This window comes from Podarcis pityusensis, assembly GCF_964106645.2.
Source record: "Podarcis pityusensis genome assembly, chromosome: 6".
Classification (NCBI taxonomy): Eukaryota; Metazoa; Chordata; class Lepidosauria; order Squamata; family Lacertidae; genus Podarcis; species Podarcis pityusensis.
The window spans coordinates 41,285,068-41,311,511 of record NC_138030.1 but is presented as its reverse complement, the minus strand read 5'-3'; the positions used below and the strand labels follow the sequence as shown (position 1 = coordinate 41,311,511).

Sequence of the window (26,444 nt, the reverse complement as noted above, 5' to 3'; positions counted from 1 at the left end):
AAAAAACCTTCCCATTGTCTCAGGAATTAAGTAATTACCATCTCAAAGGAATGGCCAGACTACCAGAATAGGCACTTAGATAAGGCATTATCATATAACCTGGCAGACAGGAAAACAACAACATTCAAATTTCTGTTGTAGACCGCCTTTTCTGTGATGTATGTATGATGTATGGAGGGGTGGTCTTGAGCTCCAGGGCAGGGAATTGCAAAATGGATATATAAGTCCTTGTGCGCCATTGATTGAGGTCTTTCTCCTCTCTCCTGCATGTGGGGGAGCACCCTGTTGCAACAGTCAATAAAGAACAGGCTTACTAGCTGCTTTGCTTCTCAGTATTCTCTGGTTGGTCTCTATTATTTTCTCCTACTGATAGAGAACCTACAAAAGGACTCTATATGGGCTATTGGATACCCCATAAGGGAAAAGGATCACTTTTTTTTACTTATATCAGTGGCTACATTGACTGCATAACCTCCAACATTTCTCCAATTAAGTAGTCCATAATGATTATTTTACCATTTATACCCCACACATCTTACTGGGTTGACCCAGCCACTCAGGGCAGCTTTCAACATATATAAAAACATAATAAATCATTAAACATTTTAAAAAAGCTTCCCTTCAGATGGCTTGGGAATCGGATAACTCCATACCCCACAACATTTCTCCAATGAAAATAGGGACATCCTAAGGAAAAGTGGGACATTTCAGGATCAAATCAGAAACCAGGAAGGCTTCTCTAAATCAGGGACATTCTTGGAAAATAGGGACACTTGGAGGGTCTGTGACTGTGTGCGTTACATCACTTTTACACTTATCTCTACAGAAGAAACTTGAGGTAGGTCTAGAAAAGTTCCAGATGCCACCATTCCTACCAGGAAGGCCACCTCTTTTGTAGTAATGCTCTTCTGCTGTTAAATATGGTAGTCAGAAATTTAGAGTGTGTAGACTTTCCTAAGATTGAGATGTAGGAAAGCTGCATCTGTTAGTATTTCTATCTGCTATGCAGTAATTAAAGCCCTGCTAGAATGTGTAGAAGGAGACTAAAAGCCCCATTACCCTGTCAGGCAGCTATCTCTAAACTAATATTCAACGTTTGCCCCTTCATGGATCTTTAAAAACATGATAGCAGCAATTTGATATACTCACAGAGGTGCTGCCTGGATATTCTGTGCTATATTTCATTGCTGCAGGCTGGCATCATGCAACTGACTTGATGAACTGGCTCATTCTCTGTGCCACACATTCTCATTTTCACTGACTCAGCTGTGTCCTTTGCCTGGTGAGCAGCTCATGCTCTCTCTGCAGAAGCTAATGTGTGTTTTAATATCTGTTCACCAAGGCGCAAATCTAATTTGTTTCACTGAACTCTGTGGTTTTTAGACCCTGGCTCCTTAAGACTTCTTTTAAAGAGTCAGAACTGATTATATTTTATTTTTTTTTAATTTAGTCGCAGGGGGGCTCCTACGTTCTGTGATTTTAACGACTAATCCATTCTCTTGTTCACAATACCTGCTGCAACTACTGTGGTTTCTATGTGGAGTGTGTGTATTTCTACGTTTGCATATTCACAAACAGGATAACTGGGCAGATCAAATTGCATGGTCTGGGCTTTAATTAGAGAGTTTCACATCCATCCTTGCTTAACAGGTCCCCTACAGCGGATCTGTTCACTTGACAGCAGTTAGGCAGCTGCAGTGCTGAGATCATTGCCTAGTGTTCTGATGGGCATTGTCTCCTGCTCCGCCTGTCTGTCTGTCATATCCACCTGTTATCTTTTGTTTTGCACTTAGTTGGGGTTTTCTTTTAAGCTGGGCTAATCTTGATTTGTTCTGCTTCTGGGCAAAGGGGAGGCCCCCTAATACATAAACAAAGTTCTACGGTGCCAGTGCCATATCAAAAAAAGCACCTAGTTGGCCTAATTCTTGCTGCCAGAATTACAGTGCAAGCCTGTGTGTGTCTGCTTGGAAGCAAGCCCCAATGAATACAAAGGGATGTACTCTCAGGTATGTGTTTTTAGGATTATAGGCTTCATCAAAACAATCTGTTTATCAGAATGAAAACAAAAAACTAGCAGGTCTTATCCTTGTCTTGTCCTTTGGGCATGGATGCTTAGGCCGTTTGCACACTGTTTAAAGCACATTCAAAACACATTTTGCTTGAAGAATTCTGGGCACTGTAAGGGTTGCTGGGAATTGTAACCCTGTGAGGGGTAAACTACGGTGCCCAGAATTCTTTGAGCAACAGAATGTGTTTTAAAGGTATAGTGTGTACACAGCCTTTCCTGTTCCCTAAATTTCCTTGGGTATTGTATTTTATTAAGATCTGCCACCCCCCCCCCATGTTAATTCCCACTAAAACAGCCTGTCAGAACCCACAGGTAGACCATTCCTTCCCCACCCCTAACCCTTCAACACGTCTCCAGAGCAGCTTCCAAAAGTTCAAATTGCAATAAAACAAATTAAAACAAGAACATAAAAGCACTGCAATATGAAAGCAGTCAGTGAGACAGTATCTTATCAAAGCTCATTAGTTCCTTTATTTATCATGTTGGAAATAGTGTGATTAGTAATAGTATTTAAAGCGAACCATCAAGGGCTATAGGTTTGCTCATTTCCCTAGTAACTCGTGTGTAACTGTCAATTAATTTTTTTATTTAACAATAATCATATAGAACTTAACTGTAAAACTATAAATACTTAATTGCATCCTTTTACCCGTTTCCAGTTCTTTCTCTCAATCATTTGGGATGGTTGTATGAGTCCTCCTGGAAGCACTTTCAGAGTGGGCTTATTTGCTGTCATTGCTATGCTAATTGAATACTTTTATTGAGATTGAAGGAATCAAATGTTATGAAGGAATGGGTTAAATAAAAATGAGGCTTTTACAGTATCAGACCTCTTATAGGGATTACTGTGCATAGTTAAGAAGATAATAAGCAGGAGATTAAAAGCCTTATGAATAGGAATACCATGGGATGAATGATTCAGGTGAATATTTTTAAAGGTGATTCATGAGAAGCAGCTTTGGTCCTGGAATTCACAACTGAATTTTGGGACTATAGTCTTGGGTGTATGATTTTAATCTCAAAAACTGAACCCCAGAGATGTGGAGTAATCAGAAGCTCACGAGGTTCTGTGTAGTTCCCCATATTTATTAAAAGGCTCTCTCCCAAGTAAGTGAAGGAACATTTCTGTCTAAATGAAATATTTAAACTTTAAGAAATGTGTGTGATGGAAGCATATACCTCAAGCAGTGTTTATAATGCAAAATAGTTTGACTTTAATATTGGCATCAATTTTACAAGAAAGCATAACTAGACTATCATGTTTTGAGTTCTCTGCCTCCTCTTGTTTAGGCTAAAGGCTGAAATGAAAAGGCTAAAAGCACAGAAGCCTCAGAAATCAACCTCTTCCTGAACCGCAGTGGCCTCACTATTCAGTGGCTGCATGTATACTAACCCAGTTGCTTCCTGAAATCCTGTAAATGGTAATGTTGGAAAGTGACTAACTCAAGCAAAAGGTTTTCTTGTTGCTTGCAGGTGTGGAATGAGTGAGATTGGAGAACAGATGTAGGGATTGCAACAAGCTCATAGGATAGCACACTGCGGGGCAGTTATTCCTTTATTACCTTTTAATATGAGCTTATTAAGCACATTGAATTTTATTAAGTGCTGTACAAGATATTGTGTTTTTTAATTCCCTTCTGAAACAGCTTATTGAAGGATCTCAGGAGGCAAGGGAGGAACAGGAAGCAGGAAAATGCACAGTAATTCTGGTATGCTTACTCTCTGAGTAAGCTTTGTATACGAGCTTTGAGAGGTAGGTGTGTAATTAAACAGCAAGTGGAATGGGGAGGTAGGGGAATGATGGCAGGGGACTGTATGTCTTTTGCCATCAGCTCTACATGTGTGCATACCTGTCAAAATAGATACCAGGGTTTTTGCTTCCTCTTCCCATATTCATTTTCACATGTGTAGTAAGAAATGGCCCATGTGAAGCAGCTACCAACTATATATTCAAGATTGAAGGGTTGATACTTCTCTATCCTCCTTCTCCTTTATCTCAACTTCTGCAGGCATTTTCTCTGACTTACTGTCAATCGGCATCTGCTGTGCTTTGAATGCCCTGTACCGGCATTTAAGGTAAGGGCGTCAGTTTGCTTGTATGTTTTAAAGCTATTTCAGTGCCTTCCTGAACTGCAAGCATATCCCATGCTAATTCAGTGAAAGATTTCCACCCCCAAACTATCCCATGTATAATTCATTTTAACATTCAGTAAACTATACTATAAACATGCTTGGTGTACCTAGGGTGCAACTGCAAATGCAGTTGTAATAGCGACCCCAACCTACTCTTGAAATCTAGGAGGACTCTCCAACAGAATTATCAATGCCTCTATAAAAACTACAGTTCCCAGTGTTGCTTAAGGAAACACAATTATACATTATACAGTGGTACCTCAGTCTGCAGCTTTCCTATGCATACAGATCTGTGTTACACCTTTTTGCCCTGACTTTCGACACTTAAGTTCTATATTTTAGGACCCACCTTATTTCTATAATTGTAACAGAGGGAATTCAGGGAAGTCCATTGGGTATATCAAAATGCATCTGTTGTTGGCATCTGTCTCGAGAGACAGTGGAGTGCACCTCTGGAGGTGAAGTCAAATCACTGCATTAGCGGCATTGAAGTGACCTCCCCTGGGGCGCAAGCCCAGGGCTCTGTGTATGGAGATCCTGGGGTGCTTAGATTATAAGACCCTGCCTTCTCAGCCTCACTGATTTGGTCCAAAGGAAAGCAGAGCAATACGATTAGCGCCAGCTTGGCTGCAGGAGTTGCTGGAAGGAGGCATACACGGCACCATCCAGCTGTCTTAGGGACTCAACTCCCAGTTTGTGTAGAGTTTACTCCTTGGCGTTTTCTTCTCCCAAAGATATTCTGCAAGGCAGTGGAGATTTAGGGTCAGTGTTTTCCTTCTTATGGATGGGATACCAGGTTGACAAGCCCTATCTGTCCTCTCTACTGAACAGGCAGAAACTGCCTTCTTGATTGTTGGTCTCGTCTGCTCAATCTGCCAGAGCCTGTCTTCATATGCAGGGGAGGTCCTTAACTCATGGATGATTTGAGACCCATCAGCTATCCTCACCTGGTTTAGCCAGCCAGTTGAAGTTGGTTCTGTGGTGTGGCTGCTGTCGCAATCACTTCTAGGTGATTGCTGAGTGCAGGGTGGGGACCAAAGGTGGACAAACTACCCCAGAAGGAGCACTACATGTCCCCCACCAGAGGTACTACCCCTCTCCTAACACCCCATATATCCCAATTAATTTAATTCAGAATTATTAATGTGTCACTTTTCTCTGTTAAAAATATTCAGAGCTGCCTATAATAGAAGCCACCCAAATAATAAAACAAATGAAATCAACAGAGCCAAAGCAGCAGCAGGTATCGGAGTCAACAGAGCAGTTTAAAAACCTCCTATATGATCAACAAGATAAAAGCAACAAAACCACACATCACCCTTTAAAATCTTAGGAAATTTTTTGAAAGATGGAAACTGTCTTCCTTTAAGAATGTTGGTGCTTCATTGATTTGCCTGCGGAGGTGCTCCATACAATTCCAGTCACATGTCCAGTCACCACCCATGTAATCTTCTGCAAGCCTCAAAGCAGATCTTAAACTAGGAGGTTTATATGTGGGGAGAGGGTCCTATGAATATAGACAAATGCAGACATGTGCTTGCTTGGTATTGCATCCTTGGTGTTGCATCAAATAAAAAAAATAAAATGCAAAGGTACCAACTAATGGAGAAGTGAATAAATAAATGCGTTGAGCTCAATTTTTTCCAGTCATTTGCAATAGAGTTGGGGACCACAGACTCAAGTTGGTTTTGCTTAAGAGCGCCCTTGAAGAATGTACTGTAATCAGAATACATTGGACTCAATAAGCACAGCCTTTTGCACCTGGAGGATTCTTCCCTATCCCCCCCACCCCCACCCCATTAGTCAAATACTACCATCTTGATTATATTTATGTAGACAGCTAGTCTGAGTTGTAGAATCATACCACTTAATATTCATTGTATTACTTCTCTCTAATCAAGTGTTGGTTCAACTAGGCCAATTCCTGTGTCTGTGACACCTTCAGTATCATGTTGTGATTTGAATAGAGCTCAAATGTAGCCTGCAGGCAATCTTATGTATTTCATCATTTTATATCCCACCCATCTTTCAGAACACTCTGGGCAGCAATGTATGCATAGAGAATTGATACATAGCCAAGTGCTACCAAAGGCAATGTAGTTGCTGCATATTCAGCAACACAAATATGCTGGTTTTGGTTTTAGAGAAAGCTGATCCTCTGCTTGCTGTTCTGAATGAAAAGACCCCATGACTTGACACAGAAAGGATGCTTTGGATTTCATTTGGACAAGAGCCATAATGAAGAGAAGATAAGCTTTGGATGTTAAGGGATTTAACATGATTCTCAATGTATATAGTGAATTGATGTTCCAAAGCTTTCCAGGGGAAAACATCTTTCCCGAGCTTTCTCCAAAGGGAAATGTCTTTTGAAAACATAACAGTAACATTCAGATGGTACTGCTTTCAAGAATCTTGCAGTTATACACTTAAATCCTCCTAGATTTTTATGAAGAGGGTTAAGACAATTTTGCAGTGCAAGCAATAAATAAACATTCCCCCTGACTGGCTTTGTTGTGCAGAAGTATGATGACGCAGATGTGTGGCCCTTTCTGCATTTGAGTGGAGTGGGAGATCCCTATGCTGATGTGGAAAATAGCCTTGCCAAGTGAGAAATACCTATTATCTAAAGCCACCTTTTTACCTTGAAATATTAGGGCTCTTGGGAAAGGGCAACACTAGTCTTATTAACTGTCCAGGGTGCTGAATCCTCTGAGAGTGCTTCTTTCTAGTTTCATTTCCAAGAGCCTGTGTCATTCAAGTGTAATTAAAATAATTCTAAGTAACCTGTCCTTTGGAGCACAGGCAGCAGCGTAAATCCATTAGGCACCCCTTCTACCTTTCACATATTTGCATAGCTAGAACATAGGCCCACTTTTGAATAAACATTGGTGTTGATGCTAGCTTAGCTTTTAAAAATCTGTAGGTACAACCTGCATAAGCTGGCAGTGTGCTCTATTAGGTTTTATTGTGTAGCTGACATTAATGTAGTGCGTTAATAGTGTTGACTTCGTTCTACTGATAGTAACAGAGATGACTGGCGCTTAGTCAGGCTGTACCTCTCTGTTATATATGGTACCACCAGCACCTAATGTTGTAATTACACTACTCTCTTTGTGAAAAGTCATGAGAGCTGCTAATGTTCTCAGTGGTGCAGCATGGCTCTGCTATGATAAAGATCAGTCTGTATGCTGAACTGTACTCTCATGCCATTGCTTAAATTGTCTTGCTTTCAGATTTGCAACAGGCCCAGTAACAAGTGTGCTTGTTGTGAGCTCATTGGCTTTTGTACTCAAGTTCTTGTGACATACACACAGATGTCTATAGCAGGCAGAGAAATGGGCCTTTGTAATAGGCACCCATGGGGGAAGGGTCATAACTCAGTGGTAGAGCACATACTTTCTGGGCTGGAGATCTCAGAAACTCTTAGGTAGCTGGTATTGGCAAAGACCTCTACCTGAGACCTTGGAGAACTGTTGCCAGTGATAGTCAGCAGTACTGGGCTAGCCAAGCAAATAATCTGATCTGGTATAAGGCAGCTTCCTGTCTACCTATGATTGTGCCTGTGAAGTCCCTGAAGTTCTCTCATATAAATGGCTCTGGTTAAGTACATAGCAGGAGCATGCCCCACGGTTGTTCTGCTACTACAGTCCTTTATGAAGTGCTGTTACAAAGATTTCAGCACTGCTAGTCCTGGATGGCGCTTTAGCTTTTCTTCCTGGAATTGTCAAGCAGGGCCATTCATTCACTTTTCACAAAGGTATGAATCACCCTTCTGCTTTGAGAACAACCTTGTTTCTTATCTCCTTATGTTTGCTCTAAAAAAACCCAAAACACCAGAGGCAATATTTCAGGAGGCCTATTAAAGAACAAAACATGTATTGTGTATTATAGATGTTATAGGGGGGGGAAATGTTCCAGGACGTATTGTAATTTATGTGCATGGCACTACATAAATAGTACAATACCTGACTCTGAATGTTTTGTGCTCTCTGAACTTGTTTATGGGAAGGCAGTTTGCCCAATTTCTCTCTCCTCCTCCTAGCAGACTTCTAGTTGGTCTATAAGGTGCTACTAGACAATTCTATTACTATTACTATTATTATTATTATTAATTATTAAAATTCTTGTTATCTTTGCCCAATTGGATTACATATATTATAGAAGTAAAATTTTGTTGTTACTGTAAAGCTGTGAAGCATATAGTGAATTTCTTCTGAATTTCAAAGCTATTGTGATGAGCGGTGATGTTCAGAACAGCGACTTGCTGAAGGAACCAGCCAACAAAGCCAAAGTGAAAGATAGTCTTTAAGTAAGACTGTAGTATTTCACAAACATATAATTAACAATAAGGTGCATGGTATTCTTGAAGGCAGTTAATTGCATTGCAAATATCACCCTGTCAGATCACATTTGGTAGCTGAGCCTTAATGTAGCTAGCTGCATGGACTTAAATAGCAATTGTGTTTTTCTTGAGGATGTTGAAGCATTGTGTAATCGTTTTGGTAGTTTGAAAGGATGTTTGCCATTTGATTTCACCTCAAATGTAAAGAATTCAGTGTTCTTAGAGGAAGTACAGTGGGTTACATAATAGAGCAAATTGCAAACTCTTTCTTTGACAGACCAAATGCTTATTGTGCTCCACATCTGAAAATCTTTTGCATCACCCCACTTAAAACATGGTCACAAATAACTTAGCATTGTTGTGCCCTATGAGAATGTAACTTTCTTGAGTGTTGCTTTAAATTTAGGTTGCACTCAGAGGTCTAGGATGGGGTAGTGAAGGAAAGTAATAATCGTTTCCATTTTCTTTTTGTTAAATCTAGGAGTATGCCATGGAAGATAATGTTCACTACTTAATAAGTGGTGACTAGTCTTGAGGTTCTATAATGCTTTGTCTTTCAGACAAACTATCTTTTTCCTGATCCCTTTCATTTTTCACCCCATTGGGGATGTTTGAAAATTAGCATAAGTATTCTGTCTCACTGCAGTGGAACAATCCAGTCCATCTTGTTCATTGAGAAAGGTGAGTCAGACATTTTAAGGCCTAGGGCTTTGCTGGCTCAGCTAAATACCCTACTTGATAAATTCCCACAGCAAATTACACAGTTTTTCTGTGCCTCAGTTGAGGAAAGACATACCAAGCTCCTCAGGTACTGTGGTTAATATGGGTTGGATAAATTATTATATTTTATATTTATATTATACCCTGCCTTTTTCCCAGACAAGACTCAATAAATAGCATGGATAGGCTAACATATCTTGAAATTAAGGTCATAATAATAATAATTTATATGCCACCCATCTGACTGGGTTGCTCCAGCCACTCTGGGCAGGTTCCAGTGAATTAAAACATCAAACACAGTAAAACATCAAACATTTAAAACTTCTCTATACTATGTAAGAACAGAAGAATAGTCCTGTTGGATCAGAACAGAAGTTTATCTAGCCCAGAACTCTGTTCTTACAGTTGCCAGCCAGATGTACATGAAAAGTCCATTTGCATGACATGAGCACAAAGGCCCACTACCCACTCATATTCTCAAGTAACTGGTATTCAGAGGCATTGCACCTCTAATCCTTGAGTCTTTTATCTCTCTCCTGTCTTCTTTGGCAATTAACCCTCAGCAATTACAGCAATTAACCTTCAGCAAAAGTCTGTTTGGTCTTTCTTCATATATTCTCACATATATAACTAAACACACACACAATGGTAATAGCATGTGATAAAAAGGTTAATGTACCGTATTTTTCGCTCTATAACATGCACGTAGTTTTTAGAGAAGGAAAACAAGAAAAAAAATATTCTAAACGAAACAGTGGATGTATGATTTTGTGGTTCATGCTGTGGCCACAGACATGTGATCTGACAGTGAGTTTGGAGTAGCCCAATGCAAAAATCCTGAGGATCCACGTGGATCCATGCTTTGTAACCAAGTTTTTGCACCACTGCGGCCCCAGGCAACAGTGGGTGCGTGATTTTTTTGGTGCAAGATGTAGCCATGGACATGCTATGTGATCTGATGGTGAATTTGGGGTGACCCAGTGCAAAAATCCTGAGGATCTATGTGGATCTGTGCTTTGTAACCACCTTTTAAGTGGGGAGGGAAGGAAAAGCACTCAAGGGACAAGGAGCACGCGTGGGGTGTGTAGAGAAGGATGCTGCTAATAATGCAGGAGAGGGGTTTAAGGGGAGAAGGAACATGCCTGGGGTGTGTGGAGAAGGATGCTGCTAATAATGCAGAAGAGGGGTTTAAGGGGAGAAGCAGCACGTGTGGGGTGTGTGGAGAAGGATGCTGCTAATAATGAAGAAGAGGGGTATAAGGGGAGAAGGCTCCTCTCCTCTCCCACTTTGCTCCTTTAAAGCAAGCAGGCTCTGCTTTTCTCCCTCCTCCCCGCTCATCCCTGGCTTAGCGAGCTGAAAAACTTTGCTGCTATGTAGCGAGCTGAGTGGGGAGGAGGGACAGAAAGCCTGCTTGCTTTAAAGGAACCAACCGGACAGGAGCCGCTTACACTCGTGTAAGCGGCTCCCCTCCTCTCCCGCTTTGCTCCTTTAAAGAAGCAGGCTCTCTGTCCCTCTCTCCTCCCCACTCAGCGGCTCTTCTCCCGCTTTTTCTGTTTCAAAGTGAGCCACAGAGGAGGGAAGGAAGGGGAACCATGGATCCTCTGCTCACAACTGCAGCAGATCCCCCCCGCCACCCGTAGGCATTCCCTCCATAACACGCACAGACATTTTCCCCTACTTTCTAGGAGGAAAAAAGTGAGTGTTATGGTGCAAAAAATACAGTATGTACATTATCCCTGTAGGAATGCGAGTGGCGTTGTGGTCTAAACCACTGAGTCTCTTGGGCTTGCTGATTAGAAGGTTGGCAGTTTGAATCCACACAATAGAGTGAGGTCCCATTGCTCTGTCCCAGCTTCTGCCAACCTAGCAGTTGGAAAGCATGCCAGTACAAGCATTGCCTTCTTAGCAATGACCCCACCCCACCTCCACCAGCTCTATTAAGTAAACATGACATGGGAAGCCTAGGCTATTTCCATAACTAAAGGTGACTTTTCCCCTTTGGGTAAATGATAGTTTAACTGGAATCTTTCTGAATTCTGGGCCTCTGAGAGCACTAACCACAGCATCAATTGTGACAACACATTTTATGATGTAGTGATGTTGACCATCACTAGGCTGAGATCACCAAGTTATTGGCCACAAACTATCAAACAGTAACATTCCCCAAGTGCCTTCTGAGCTCTGCTGACTGGAATTGGGTCAGAAGCCATGGAAGATGGGCTCTGTGGCTTCCTGCCAGTTCTTCTGGTCACCCAACACGTGAGCAACCCGTTTTTATAAGGTAAGAGGCACATTATGGCTCTGTCCTCTCTAACTCCACCATCCTCAAGTTTGAAAAATCCTTGGTTTGGCATTAGAGCTGTGAAACTACCTATAGACAAGCAACTTATTCTCCTAAGACCTTTGGACTGTTCAGATGTTCTGCCTGCATACATCTACTGACTACATGGGGAAGTAGGGCCACATCCTCAGTTGCTGGCTATGTCTCAGTGGTCATATATTTGCTGCAGAGCCCCTCTGTGTATACAGTGCAGGTGTGGGGCCCTCATTAACACAGAGAAGAGTGGTTAGTATATATGGACAGGAGATGAACGAAATGTAAGCAGTTCTGATCCTCCCCACAGTGGCCAACCAGATGCCTGTGGGAAACTAGGGAGCAGAACACGAGCGCAGGAGCACTCTCCCTTCCTGTGGTTTCCAGCAAGTTAACATGCCAGCAAGCCCTCCCATCTATATTCCTCAGGTCAGGAAGGCTGACACTTTAGCAATGAATCTGCTCAGCTTGGAAGCTTACAGAAGAGCTGGAGGTTCTGCCCATTCCTGGCCCTGATCCAGGCAAATGCTTCCAAGCACTCCCCTCTTGTCCTGAGAAGCCTCACATGCAGCCAGCCAGCGGTGTATCTGAAGCTTCTGCCTGGCTCACCATCTCCTTTGCTTCTGTGAGTCTGGGGTAGATGGAAGAGGGTCTGGGAGCCAGTCAGAATCCCAAGGGCCTGAGGCAGGGACCTCTAGCCCTTAGGCAGGGATATGCAGATCCAACAGATCTTCAGGGTTATTGGCAGTAGAGATCTGCTGAGGGGGTGGGGTCCTGTTGCCTTGGTCTGGGGAGGGCTGAACCTTGACAATACCATGTCAAATCACCATCTTCCCTTGCCCTTGTTTGGTCCTTTTGCTTTGCATTTTAGGATCTGATGGTCCAGCAAAGGAGCACAGAAAGTGATTCTTAAGGTTCACCTTCCTTCTACCCCTGCAGTGAAAGATTATCATCTTTGGGGTTGCTAGGTGGAGGTGTTCTGAAAGGGAGGCTGACTGAACTAAGTGGCATGTTGGCTGGCTGCTGATTGGACAGTGGCTACCCTTTTGAAGTCTCATGCCTCGCTTGCTATCAGATCCTATGCCTTTCAGCTGGAAGCTGGGCAACTGAGATCAGACTATTGTTGCATGTGGTTGGGTTGCACTGAAGGAGAGCTCTAGGTACTCATGAATGAGATGAGGGGAAAGTGAGAAGGCACAGGGGAAAGGAATATTTTGTGGAAATTAAAGAGGAATTGATTTAGAGGGGATTATTATTATTAATTAATTAAATTGTATACAATCCTTCATCCAGGAATCACAGACCTGCTTACAATATATTTTAAAAATTCAGAATATAGTAATAAACAAAGACAATAACCCCACAGTTCAGATTGTTTAATGAGCCAAAGGCCAAATAGGAATGTTTTTGCCTGGCGCCTAAAGATATGTAGATGGAGAGCCTCCCTGCAGAGGGCATTCCACAAGTGGGGAGCCATTGCAGAAAAGGTCCATTTTTATGTTGCTACCCTCCAGACCTCGTGGAGGAGGCACATGAAGAAGGACATCAGACTGTGATCTCAGGGTGCAGATCAGTTCATATGGGGGAAAGCGATCCTTGAGGTATTGCAGCCCTGAGTCATTTAATGCTTTATAGGTCAAAACCAGCACTTTGAATTAGGCCCAGAAACTAATTGGCAGCCTGTTCAGTTGGGCCAGGATTGGTATTATATGCTCAAACCATCTTGCCCCAGTGAGCAACCTAGCTACTGAATTCTACACCAACTGACATTTCTGAACCATTTTCAGAGGCAGCCCACGTATCACATGTTGCAGTAATTTAACTTAGAGGAATCTGATGGCCAATGAATTTTTGAGGAGAGAAGAATTTTGGGTAGAGGGGATTATTTGTGGGCTTTATTGAGCATAAGGTTCCACCTCCGCCTTGTACTCAGCTTGTGGTCTTCGACAAGTCATTTGTCCCAGTCTAGAGCAGCTTCCTGGTTCATGGTCATGCCCATTGAGGTGCCTCTGGAAAGCTTACAAGGGCAACTGCATTCTCTGCTGTTTGTCCCCAGCACCTGGTATTTAGAGTCATACTGCTTCTGAAGAGGGAAGTTCCTGTTGCTTATCCTGTAAGAGATGGTTGGTTTCCTTGAGTGGAGGCTAGGATGGCTTTAGGCAAATGCAGCCAGTGGCAGACTTTGGTAATCTTTCATATTATGGCATCCTGTGTGAGGCCAAAATTTAGCACCCCGAAATGGATCTTCTTAATGATGGATCTTCTCAATTTTACACTCCCTCAGCTCAGCACCCTGTGTGACAGAACCACTTGCATCTGTTGCAGCCAAGGGACACTGTGGGTGGGAGGGACTTGCGGTGTGGGTGGGGGATGTAGCAGCCTTGGTTTGGGGAGATACTAGTGCTCTTGCTAACATATATAATGGTATTAAGATCTATAAATTGCAGAGGGTCAGTTTAGTTTCTCCCCGTACAAATTGTGAAATTTCTCCCTAAGGCCACCTGCAAATGTATCGTGACAGTGCCAGAAGTGCTGTGTCATGGATGGCAATGCTCAGACCGGCTGAGGCAGACAGTGCCATTCTTTTACTTTGCACTAAAGAAAGAAAGGGATGGTAGTACCATTTAGAAGGTCTTTCTTAACTGGAAATGGAAAGACTTGGATGTTTTGTTCAGTAAACAAGAAAGTGTACTTTCTCTGCCAAATACCTGGATTTCCGCCCATAGTTCAACAAAGGCTCTCCTGTTTGGATACAATGTCTCTTTTCTATGGCACTTTGGGTGTAAAAGATGCCTGAGAGAGGTGTGCAAGATCTGCAAAACATTATTTTGAAAATAACAAGATGAACACCTTATTTTTGTGGCCCAAGCATTCATGGTCTACAGTCTAGTTCATCAGGTGTTTGAAGTGTGAATCTGAGCTACAAGTGTATAGTATATATGTGTGATGCATGCAGTTGTGTGCATTTGTGTGTGGTTTGGAAGGGGGAAATTACATGCAGAAAAGTACAGGTGTACATAATTAACGTTATTAACAGTGGCCATTCACACATAGAAAGACAGTTGGTGATAGCACAGACTTCCCTGCAGTGATAAGCCAATTGACTCATGTAGCACGATAAAAATCCTTTGTCCCCATTCAGTCCACAGGTGATAGCTTTGAACCTCTTGAAGAACTGTAATTCAGTGGTTTCATTTGCAAGTCTCTATTCATACTTTTCCTAATCATGAGGATTAAGGCTAGGCAAACACTCTTCTGCAGGCTAAATGACCCTTCCTGCTTGTGATCATTCTGCCTGTGTTTTGACCTTAGCTGAAATCATTTTTGTGATGTCACAATATTTTAGATTGCTTTGTCACTGTGTTGACATGAAGCTGAATGGATGAGGCAGAAAACCTCTGTACATTCTAGTGTATCAAGTACCAATAGGAATGCAAAAGAAAGGTGGAATTAGAAGTGATTCAATAAGTTATAAAACAAGAATGGAGAAAAATCGGTGGCCACACTCACCTTTTAGTTATTTCATAGACGAAAGCCATGGTGGTGGTGGTGACTGTTGAGGTCTCTTAGATGGTCAGCCGGTGATGCTTTGTAAGATCTGACTTTATGCGCTAATGAATGTCTGGATAAAGGTCAACATTTCAATGTTACTGGAATCCACTTCACTTATGTTTTTAATATTTCCTTTGCAATACCTCTATGAAGTGTTGAAGACCTATGAGACCCATTCTTCAGACTGGAAGTCATCAAAGAGCAGAAAGTCATTCCTTTCTAGAGTAAGCAGAGGGTAGCCAATTATAATCTAACATCCTTTGGAGACTTGCTAAAACCTGGGCATTTTGGAGGGGCTCTTTGGCTGGCTTTTGAGAATCATTAGAATCTGTGCAGATCAGCTGAGGAGGGAGCTTATTCCCCATCTCCACTCATCAAATGACTGATATCCCAGGAAGTGCCTCTATCCATCCCAGCACTGTGTCTCTTGCTAAAAAAGAAAAGAAAAGGAATTGTTGCTACTGCCAAAACCAGTGATATCCTGGAGGGGTGAAAGAACAAGTTTCTGGAGAAGCAGATTAAGCTCTCAAACTTCAATATCACACTAGTTTAACCACTGGCTTCTATAAAATGGAGCATCTACTGTTGCTTTGAAAGAACCTTTTCCACTGATCCCACCCTGATGGAACTGGAAACCTTAGCTACAGGGTCAGGATGCTGTACTAAGCCTTATATTGGGCTAGTAAGAAACCATAGGACTTAATTGATGCATTCAGCATACTAACAATGAAAGAGATTACACACTATCAAAGCCAACAAGCAGATGTCTTGAAAGTAAAAGATTCCAGTAATTACTTTTAAGTCCAGAGAATTGGTCTTTATCTCCCTTCATTCTGTTGGATGCTACATCCTAATCCATATGAGTGATACTTTGGGACTTGATCTTTCAGGATTTGGAATAAGTACATCTCAAGTGGGTGTTAATTGGAAAGTCAAGTGCAGCCCTGTGGATCCTTACCTGGAAGTAGGCCCCATTGAACACAATGGCACTTACTTCTGAATAAACATTCATAGCCTTGTGCTCTTTGACTCTTCTGCAGAGCACTGCTTGTTCCCCTGCATGGAAACAGCCATCAAACATTTGTCGTCAGTCCGGTACATGCTTATGATATTGTAAAGAAACCTAAGCATGAATTTGAGACTTTCAATGATATAGCCAGCAACAATTTCCATGGTTGCAGCAGCACATTTTCCATCCACCACACCCATGGCTTTATCACAGCCTTGCTACCTCTGAGTCTTTCTCTATTATGTAATACATTCTGAAAGAATGACTTCGATCACTCTGCATTCCGTGGGAAATTGCTATGTCCAGAGATCTGCGGAAGAGCTGGCTATTGATGCCACTATTGATGCTATTTGTTGTTCAGGCAGAAAAAAGCATAGCATAATAGAAGCAGATTTCTAAAACTGTTGACCTTCTTTTCTAGTTCTGAAATTCTGGCCTTCAAAAGTAACAATGGGTACAGTTGCATACCTGGCACCTCTGGCACTCTATTCCTAATCCTGGAATAGGAACTAATTGCCCCTATTCATCTGGAGAAACCCTGGTTGGGACAAGTATGAAGGAGCATGCTAAAAATTCTTTCTATTCCTGTGATCCATCTTGGAGGAGATGCTTGGAAAAAGAAGATATGTGCTTCTTCCTCTATTTAAAAAAATGAACATGGATATCATTGTACTTTGCCATTGGTTCTTTCTTTTGATGCCTTATAAATGTGAATATCTACCTTGGAGAACTTTTTAAAATTAAAATTAATCCCCTGCCTTTCTACAAGGCAGCTTAGAGCACCTAAACACACAGAGAATTATACAAATAAATTCTTATGTCTCATTTAAGGTGATATATTGGTTTCCTGTTAATTGTGTGCCAGTTTCTTGAATAACCTGGGTGCTCTTTACCTTCTGAGATTAGGGTGGTGTGTTTGACTTTCACCTTGGTTTCTGCTGCTTTCCAAATTGGTTCTGCCATACCTGAACTTGGGACAATTCTGTAGCCTAAATGAGAGTCCTTTCTAAGCGTTGTACAATGTTGAGGTTTTCTGCCTAATAACTTTAGCCCACTTTTTTTTGGCAGCATTTTATAGGTTGCTAGGGAGGTAACTTTGCACCTGTGGGAACCGTCTACTGAACTGATGGGTCTGATTTGGTGTAAGCTGGTATGTGCATGAGGCATGTGCTTCCTACTGATTCTGAACAGATGCTTCAAAATGTCAGGCAAATGTGTTGCCTTGCACGGCAGTTCATTCTTCCAGTCCCCCCACCACATCCCAGTACATAAAGGGAAGTACTCTTCTCCCCACCCCGCAGTCTGAGAAAGTTCTAGGACATCGAGTAATCCTGACTTCAAATAATTAAGAGTATAATAAACTTGCAGACTTGTGCAGCGTGGGTTCAGCAAACATGACAAGCTAATGCAAATCTGAAAATCTCTTTATTTTCACTCTTCACAAGAGATTTGAAGATGATCTAGTCCGTTTGGATACATTAACAAAGCAGTTGAGACTGAACCATATATTTATATTTAAATTTATACCCCCTTTTTATTTCTTTTTTATTCTCTCTTATTTTCGCTCTTCTTTATCCTTTTTCTTTTTTTAGGTTAGACTGGTTTTTATTGTTTCTTATCTTATGTTGAAAACTTTCAATTAAAATATTTTGAACACACACACATAGACATTCTCTTCTTTTTAACCTCCTTTGTATTTTGTGTTCCTTAAAACCTACCTATATATTTCAGCCGACCCTTTTCTTCTTTCCATGTTATATTAGTTATTCTAGTTTAACCTTTTTGGTTCTGCGTTGGGATGTTAAATCTATTTTGTAAGTGTATTTTGTATCTACAGTATATTGTAAGCAGTAAATCTATTCTGTAAGTGCTAATGGTTCAAAACTATGCAAGTCTACTAGGTCAGAATGGCTTTTTTTCACCTATTGAAACCTTCATCCATTAAAATCAGGCACAGCTGCAGGACTTGGCATATTTGGACAACAGTCATACCCCAGACATGCTGGCAAGGCCTACTGAGTTTGACATTACTTCCTTCTGCCATGGGGCCCTTACCTGACACTGCTGCTCATCTGACACGGCTGCTAATACTCACCATTGCATTGGGGCACAATGCTGCACTTGCTCCCCTGAAGGGTGGCACTTCTGGACCAGTCTAAAATTTCTCAAAATGCAGTGTTTAACATTGATGTCAAGCATTTTATTTGGGGTAATTTCAAATTGTGGCTAGCTGTAATGGATCAGAGCTAAGCCGGTGCTTGGCTTCCAGAGGTGCTGCCAACATCACCCTCCAGGGTTAGAATATTTGAGGTGTGGGGCTGGATGCAGCAGTGCTAGGCAGGGGTCCAGACAACTTCACAGTGGCAATTCTGGATGCGGCCCAGGTTGGCACCCGCAGGCCCATTACTACTACCAAATTGAGGGCCCACTCAGGCCCTGTCAGCTGTCTTAATTAAATTTCAGGAGCCTTTAAAATGTCACAGTCATTGCAATCAGCCCAGGCTGTACTTTTGAAATAGCCTTCTCTGCAGTGATGAGCAACACAGGGATGTTAGAAGTCTGCCCCTTAACTTTGAAATTTGTATCCTGAAGAGGTCCATCACCATGTCTGTGTGAATTGCTCAGTTGAGATCAAAGCCATCTGCACATAGAAATGTGATGCTGGTGCTTCTGAAAACTGTTTAGCCCTATGCATCTGATAATTAGATGCTGATTACCAACATGTTTAAGATGACACTTGGGAGTTCAACATATTTTTCCACCCCCACAGCTTTGATTGACACTGAATTCTTTATTGCTTACTTGCTTTGCTTTTGTCCCTTTCACATAATTGTTACTTACAGTACAGAGGAACTGTGGTAACTGCATTCTGGTTGAAATACACATATTTTCCTTTTGACAATATTCAAGGCAGGCAAGATTACATGTGTGCTCCCTTCCTCCTCAGAACTTTGCCTGATCTTAAAAATATCCCTGCAATAAGTACGTGCTAACCATTGACTGCCTATATATAAATACAGACTGGAAGCATTTAAAAGAGGCTTTCTTACTTCGCTTGTATTGGGCACCTAAGCACCAAGGTTTAAATGTCACATGTGGCTGAATGTAATTTTGCACAATCAATAATTTTGTCAGCTCTGTTTCTAGCCTCTTGCTGGTTTCCATAGATACAGATGGGAAGTGACAGGTTCTCATTGTCTGTGTTGACCCCATTGTAACCTTTTGCTCCTGGACTTCCTTATTAGGGAATATGCTTACTTTGCTGTCTGAGTTCCCTTCCACCACCGCCACCCCCCATCTGTATCATGCTTATTTTGATTTTCCTTCAGATTCATCCAGGACAAAAGCACTAGCTAAATCTGCCCTTGCTTGTTTGCTACAGAAACTTTTGGACTGACATCTGGTGTCACTATGTGGTTTGGATACAGTGGTAGGGCACAGTTGTAACTCCTATAGTGCTGTCACCTTGATAATGACTCCTGTTACAAAATTGTGTTAGAATTGTAATGGCACAGTCGGTTACCTCTGTTACATTCCAGCTATACCATTAATGTATGGAACCCACAATTCTGTTGCCGTGCTCACCATGATGAGTGTTCTATCAACCTCTAAGAAGCCTATGGAGAAGAACCCCAGACTATCTCTCTAGTTCCAAGCTTTAATCTTTGCATGCAATTAATATATATTGATTTGTTGAAGAATATAGAGCATACCCCTAAGGGCTGCTGCATACAAGTCTATTTTTTCATTCTTTGTTGGGAAAAACTTTACCCAAGCTATGTGGCAAATTCATCCCTGTGTTGTCTCCTACATGTGCATGCAGAAGGTACACTTGTTGGGACATGGCTTCCTGCCACATGTAAGCACAGCTCTTTTGCTTGATGCGTGGTGTGTTGTGGTATGTACACAAAAACCATGCAGCATGCTTACACCAAATGGAATCCAGTGTAAAAAAGGAGGGAGAAGACTTTTAGTGTGTAATTTTCAGTGTAAGCTATAGAACTAACGAGATGAAGTTTCAAGAAGGAAGGAGGGATGGAGAAGTCCAGTCCTTTCCTTATCCTGCTCACAACTATCCCTCTCATCCATTCCCCCAACAGACAAGCTGGACTCTCTGCATAGAAGTGATGGTGAGAAGGAGTGGGTTTATCATTCTTCTTCCACTCATCCTCAACTCTCTCATCCATCACTGAGACCATTGCCTCAGGTATATAAAGAGTCGTGGCAAAGTCTGTTATTCCAAACCATGCCCTTCACCCTGTTATCCCAAACTGAAAAAGACAGAGACCTCTTGATCCCGAGAAGGAGGTAAATAATGTTCCCACACATACATTACCAAGACAACTTTTGTTATTAGGAAAGATATAAATACATACGCATAAATACCGGTACATATCAGCTATATTTTGAAATGACTGAGGAGGAATAGCCTCCCCTCCTGCCAAACCTGGGGTTTGAAAATGAAGGAAAAGATGTCCCATGTTTTATATATGAAGTGGTTTACTTTGGGACATCACTGAAGTGTGTGTGTGGAGGTGTTTAAACCCGTTTCCTACTCATGGTAGCACCACTTAATAATTCAGCTTCTTGTTTGGGGATGGGTTTCAGTTTTGTGATAGTACAAAAGTGTTATGTGATCTTAGCAACTGGCTTACATGCAGACACAGACGCACATGCAGCCCATCAAGTTTGGTGGGTGTGGTAGAGTGAAGTGCCTGCAGAGTTCTGGTCCTTTCCCCAACCCCACTTCAAAATGATTTTAATTCTATGGATGGTCATCTCTGATGGGTTCTATAGTTGCATCCTGCACTGCAGATTCTGGATTGGAGTCTGTGTGTGGTGGTGGTGGTGGGGGTCAAAGATCCTTTCAACTTTGTGATGCTCATTGCATCTTCATGTCCCTCACATGCACCTGTTTCCATCCCCCCCCCACTTATTTCTGGAATTTGTCTCCATACATAAGCAGCATACCATTTTTTTAAGGGGGTGAGAATCTTCTTGACATACTGACCAGAATGTTGTTGTTGTTGTTTAGTCATGTCCGACTCTTCGTGACCCCGTGGACCAGAGCACGCCAGGCACTCCTGTCTTCCACTGCCTCCCGCAGTTTGGTCAAACTCATGCTGGTAGCTTTGAGAACACTGTCCAACCATCTCGTCCTCTGTTGTCCCCTTCTCCTTGTGCCCTCCATCTTTCCCAACATAAAGATCTTTTCCAGGGAGTTTTCTCTTCTCATGAGGTGGCCAGAGTATTGGAGCCTCAGCTTCACGATCTGTCCTTCCAGTGAGCACTCAGGGCTGACCAGAATAGATAATGGTAATTTAAGAGATCATGTTCACAGTAGAGGAACATGCATAGAAACCTTAATTACAGCACTGGATACTTAAAGAGTACCCTTTGCTTGTAAAAACCCTCTTAGCTGCCAGTCTCTGTCCCCCCCACCACCACCCCGGTCCACCACATCAGTGTAGAAAAGGTAGCAGAGGAGGGAAACTGATGAACAAGAGGGGTTGCAATTTTGGATGAAGTCTCCCAGGCTGGATTTTCCTGAGTTTGGGGAAATCCTTGGGAAAAGCCTGTGCTTTCCCCAAGAATTCTAAAAGAGAGACTTGTAGAGACCTAACCCATTCCAAATTGAGGTTAGTGGATATTGCTATTACTGCACTTGCTCAGTATGCTGACCTCAGTGCCAGGGGAAAGGTTTCCTTTTTTTTTTTTTTTTTTTGGCAGTTGGTCCTGGGTCAGTGCACAAACATTTAAGTGTTTGAAAAGCTGCCAACTATAACCGAGGGGCAGTCCTGTTTGGGCTATATTTGCTCCTGCTGTGAAGCAATTATCCTTTCATTGTCTCTTAAAGCCTCCACTGTTTTGCAATGCTGTATGACTTAAAACACTTAGCCAGCTTGGCTGTGCAGAGTGTCCTAGGGCTGGAGCACTGCAATGCTCTCAGAATATTCCCCTATCAGCTTTGCCAGCAATGCAGTAAGTGATTCAGCAGAACAGCTCCAGTGCAGAGAAGTACTGCAAGCAACTGGATGAGTCTTTTCCTATGTGTCCATGCCCAGGATCTCTTGGACCCCAGCATGTTTGCATTTGCTTGCAGTTTTAGTCAGCAGCCTTGCACGTTTTAATTGTGCCTAAGCCCTATTGAACTCAGTGGGCTGCCTTTGAAATAAGCTTTCATAGCATCAGGCGGTTAGTGCTTACATTTACACTTTTTTGTTTTAAACCCTGTTGGGAAACTTAGGCACAGGCCTTTCCCCAATGTGTGAGCAAGACAGTGGACTCTTTAAAGGAGTTAAAGGGCCACTATAATGTTGCAGTCAATGCTATAACAGTAACTCTTTAAGAGTTCTAATTGTCTGAGAGTCAGTGGTAAGTAGTGATGCATGTTGTGATGGGAAGCTGTACACGTTTGTCTGGAATATGAGTCACACCTACCTGCATGGGTTGGGAGCTAGAAAATCCATCAGCTGGGTGCAAGCAGCTTAGATTTTGGTCGCCAAAAGCTGCATTAAGGTTTTAGGGAACTCATTATACTTTAGAACCAACATTTGCTGCTTTTATAGCTACTGTACTCCAGACAACCTGCAGAAGCTATATCATAGAATCATAGAATTGAAGAGTTGGAAGGGAATGTGAGGATCACCTAGGGCCATGCCCTGCAATGCAAGAATATACAGCTGTCCCATAGTTGCAACCTTGATCAAACCTGCAACCATGGCGTTATCAGCACCACACTCTAACCAACTGAGCTATAATTGTGAATATATTATAGCAAAAGCAGTGTGTGTTCTCTGCCAGTGTAAACTAATCCTGTAAAGGCTCTCCAGAACAGCTTTCTGAAAGGAAGAACATGAAACAATCTGTATGTAGATTTTGATTTGCATGTCCATAGATGATGTACTTAGTACTGTAACTTGCCAGCATCTGGTAGTGGAGACTAGGAGAAAACTCAACCTCCTCTATTGCCTGCTGCTACAAAAATTGCAGTGGTTCCATAACAAAAACACAGCAGCAACAAAATGGTGGCCAGTTTGGCATTTGTATGTGGCTGCCTCTCCATGGTAAAAACTTCCCGTGTGGTCACAGGTTCAAATCACTGAGAGAAGAACCACTCAAAACGAGCATCTCTGGATGAATAACGACCAATAGAAGAGTTTATGGCCAATCCAGTAATCGGTTTTCTTGAAACGGGGACAGCAGTACAGCTCCCTCTTCTGGAAGAGCAGAGAAGACAGAAATGTCTCACGAGAACTAGTCTAGTGAACCTCTCATATATTCTCCTGGGTGGGGGCTCAGAGCCCTCGTCACAGTATTATGCAGTGATGATCAAAGGGCCTTGTTTTATGGCACAGCTCTGCTTACTTTTGAGAGGCCTTCCTGAGGTTTATGAAAACGAGACCCGCCACCTCATAGTTTAACTTCTGCATCATGTTTTCTGTCCTCTATGATTCCTTAGCTTCATAAACAGAGCTGGTACAAAAAGGAGACGGCATCTTTTGGAACAAGAGAAAATAGGCTGCCGTACAAGGATCTCTGGCTTGCACTGTGCAGAACATGGGGACTGGCCCTAGCTGGCACTTGAGCCTGTTTTCAGCTGACTCTGAGAGAAGCATAGAGTGGGCAGTGTCTTGGACTACAACTCCTGCATTATTCACGAGGGAACTCCACAGAGAGGGAGGGGAGGACTAAACAAGGAGAGTGTGCAATAGATGTTAATACGTGGCCTGGTGTGCTCTCTCATTTGCTGTGGCACTTGAAGGTTTGGTGGGCTTGAGATAATGAGCCTCTATGTAAGCCACAGAGGAGGAGGGATGGTGAGCAGAGAGTGATTTTTTCCCTTCCCAGCAGCAGTTGCATTACATCTATATTTGACCCTGGAAAAAGTCTGCTCGGTTTTTACAGCATCTGAAGGCCAGAGGTCTGCTTCCTTGGAAACAGTAAGGAGCAGCATTTTTCACCCACCTGAGCAGCTTGGAGGTTTCCTTGGTCGTCTTAGAAATCATGACTGAATTATTCCTTGCCTCGCCTGGAGGACCATCACTTTTGGGATAAAAGTGACTGAAAGACAATTGAATAGCCCTGGCAGGGAAGAGAGAAAGAGGAGGAGAAATGGCTTAATTGTGAAAGGTGACAAAGGTAGGCTGGTCTGCTGATTTGATACCAAATTCTTTGAGATGTAGATTAGATTTGAACAGGTGCTATAAGATGAAATGGTGTAGAAGAGTAAGTGAGCAGTTGGTTGGTCCAGTACCTCTATGCCAGCATCCTCAAGAAGGGAGCACTGAAATATTGGGTTGTGGCCTCTCATCCAGTCTAAACAAAAGATTAGAGCTGGAGTTTTCTAATGCAGCTGTGTCTTTAGCATTGCTTGAGGAAACCAAATGACAGCATGATTTCTGATTTTGTTTTATGGCAATAATTTCATTTTAGCTCCTTTGCTTTTTCTGTGGTTGCTAGCATTGCACTGTGCTCTAGCACTGTCAATAAAATTAATCCATATGTGTCCCTCCCTCTCCCTCGTGTTCTTGTCCTTGAATCTCTCGTTGATTTATTGCGTGTCTTCACATGCACCTATCTAAATTCAAAGTTCTGCTGGCAGATAGGGGAGAAATGCATTGGGCCTTTGTTATCTGATGGGGAAAGCAGAAATAATTTGATTGTTGTGTGACTTTGATTTTCCAGTCATGGTAGAAATGGCAATATATCTTTAGAGGTACAGTGGTTAAAATACTGATTTAAGGGAATGCAGATGCAAACCTCAGAGCTAGAACACTTATAGAATTCCCCCCCCCCGCTACATTTTTAGAAAACAATGCAAGATGAGGTATGGGGGCAGGGGATTGTCCACTTTCCTCCTCTATACCTGAATACTTTGCTTTAAAAAGGAAGATTTTACTGAACTCTGAATATGTTACCCTTCCTATAAAAAAGATATGCAGCCTGGGCTCTCCCCACCCCCCATAATTAAAAAACACTCAGAGCTGATGGGAGTCCCTAGAATCTTGTAGTCTGCCTGCCTTTTTGTATTCTGCTACTCTTGTATTCTTGTAACTTTGGCCTTTTTTTACTGTATTATAAGCTTCCCTGAGCTTTTAAAAAGAAAGGCAGGCTATAAATGTTTTGAGTGGATAAATATTTCTGAATGATGGCAGGTTTCTTCAAAGAATCGAACATGTTGGCATCCTTCTGCTTTGTAACAACAATAGAGGTGATCAGTAATGAGAGGCAGGAAATTTCCCATTTCTAAAAATGTGTGGTTTCATAAAATGAATAAGTAATGTAATGAATGGGTACAATAGCAGTCAAAGTAGGCAGCTTCAAAGTTATAATTAACTTCTTCAGGTGACTGTTCTTAGGAGAGCATGCTTGCCTGTGTAAATAAGGGTAGTTTTTTGGATGGGCTCAAATAAGTGCCTTAACATTTTCGTTGCCTTCATATTTTAAAAAAAAATGTAAAGAAATGTAAGCTTGTCAAACCATATTTAAGTATTCTAATAAAATACTTTCTAAGAGAAGCTATGCACTTATTGACTATATTTAAATCACACAAGTAAGTGCATTTTATGGATTCCCCCATGCAATACTTCAATTATATGTTATTGCCAAAACATAAAATAAAACTTGATACATATACATCATACTCCCCCCCTTTTTTCTTTTTAAGGTAAGCACGTTAAAGCAGACCCCAATCAATTTTAGTCCAGCAGAAGCCCAATAAATTCAGGGCAGCAGAAACGTCTTCATAATTTTCTCAGATTCAAAACTTCTCAGAAAACCCACATGACTGGATAGGATCAAAGCAGTTTTGAGGCAAAGGGTCATGGAAATGAGTAGGAAGCTTTGTGCCAAGTCTTTCTTCCAAACTATATGGATCAGAGTCTGTGTGATTGAAAACTATACAGGAAGTCTAACTTGGGTTCACCTCAGACCGCTGTCTGTTGGTTACTTGATATGATGATCCATATGTAAGAAAACAGGAGTATAATGGAAGGTAAGCTGGTTTTTTTTTACTCTTCCTAGGGCAGGTGTATTATTAACTTCTCCCTACTCAATAAATGGATGCTACTGATAAACGTGCAGTTGTGCAGTACATTTCAAAATAGTTGTATCTATCCCAGCAGGTAGAATCTAGCTACTATCTTTTATTCTACCTTAAGAAGTGCCTTTCCCATAGCAATCTGCCCGTGCCCTTAGGTCATTTGCTGAAGTCTTTCCCAATGTCATCCTTACCAGAGGAGAAGTAAGTAGCAGCAAGAGAAAGGGCCTTTCTGTGTTTTTGTTTGACACTCTTGGAGCGCAT

General features: G+C 42.0%; 1 protein-coding gene and 1 long non-coding RNA gene across 23 annotated transcripts in view; one reads left to right on the top strand and one right to left on the bottom strand.

Moving 5' to 3' along the window:
• The window catches only part of NFASC (neurofascin), a 173,662-nt gene that overhangs the window by 5,632 nt on the left and 141,586 nt on the right, over positions 1 to 26,444 (top strand). For 8 of the 22 annotated variants that reach the window (XM_081009976.1, XM_081009979.1, XM_081009978.1 and 5 more), the window contains exon 1: positions 11,385 to 11,544. The exons of 1 other annotated variant lie outside the window; for it this stretch is intronic. The gene's annotated coding sequence lies outside the window, so the exon portion shown is untranslated. Of the gene's footprint in view, positions 1 to 4,077; positions 4,145 to 11,383; positions 11,545 to 20,323; positions 20,346 to 24,144; positions 24,281 to 26,444 lie in introns of those variants that run through there. 13 more of the 22 variants (XM_081009966.1, XM_081009972.1, XM_081009965.1 and 10 more) reach the window with 7 other exon arrangements.
• On the bottom strand, positions 13,444 to 16,930 carry LOC308479181. The gene is made up of 3 exons (XR_013987531.1): positions 15,088 to 16,930; positions 14,286 to 14,390; positions 13,444 to 13,688 (listed from the first exon to the last, which is right to left on the bottom strand). It is a non-coding gene; the product is annotated as an uncharacterized lncRNA (long non-coding RNA).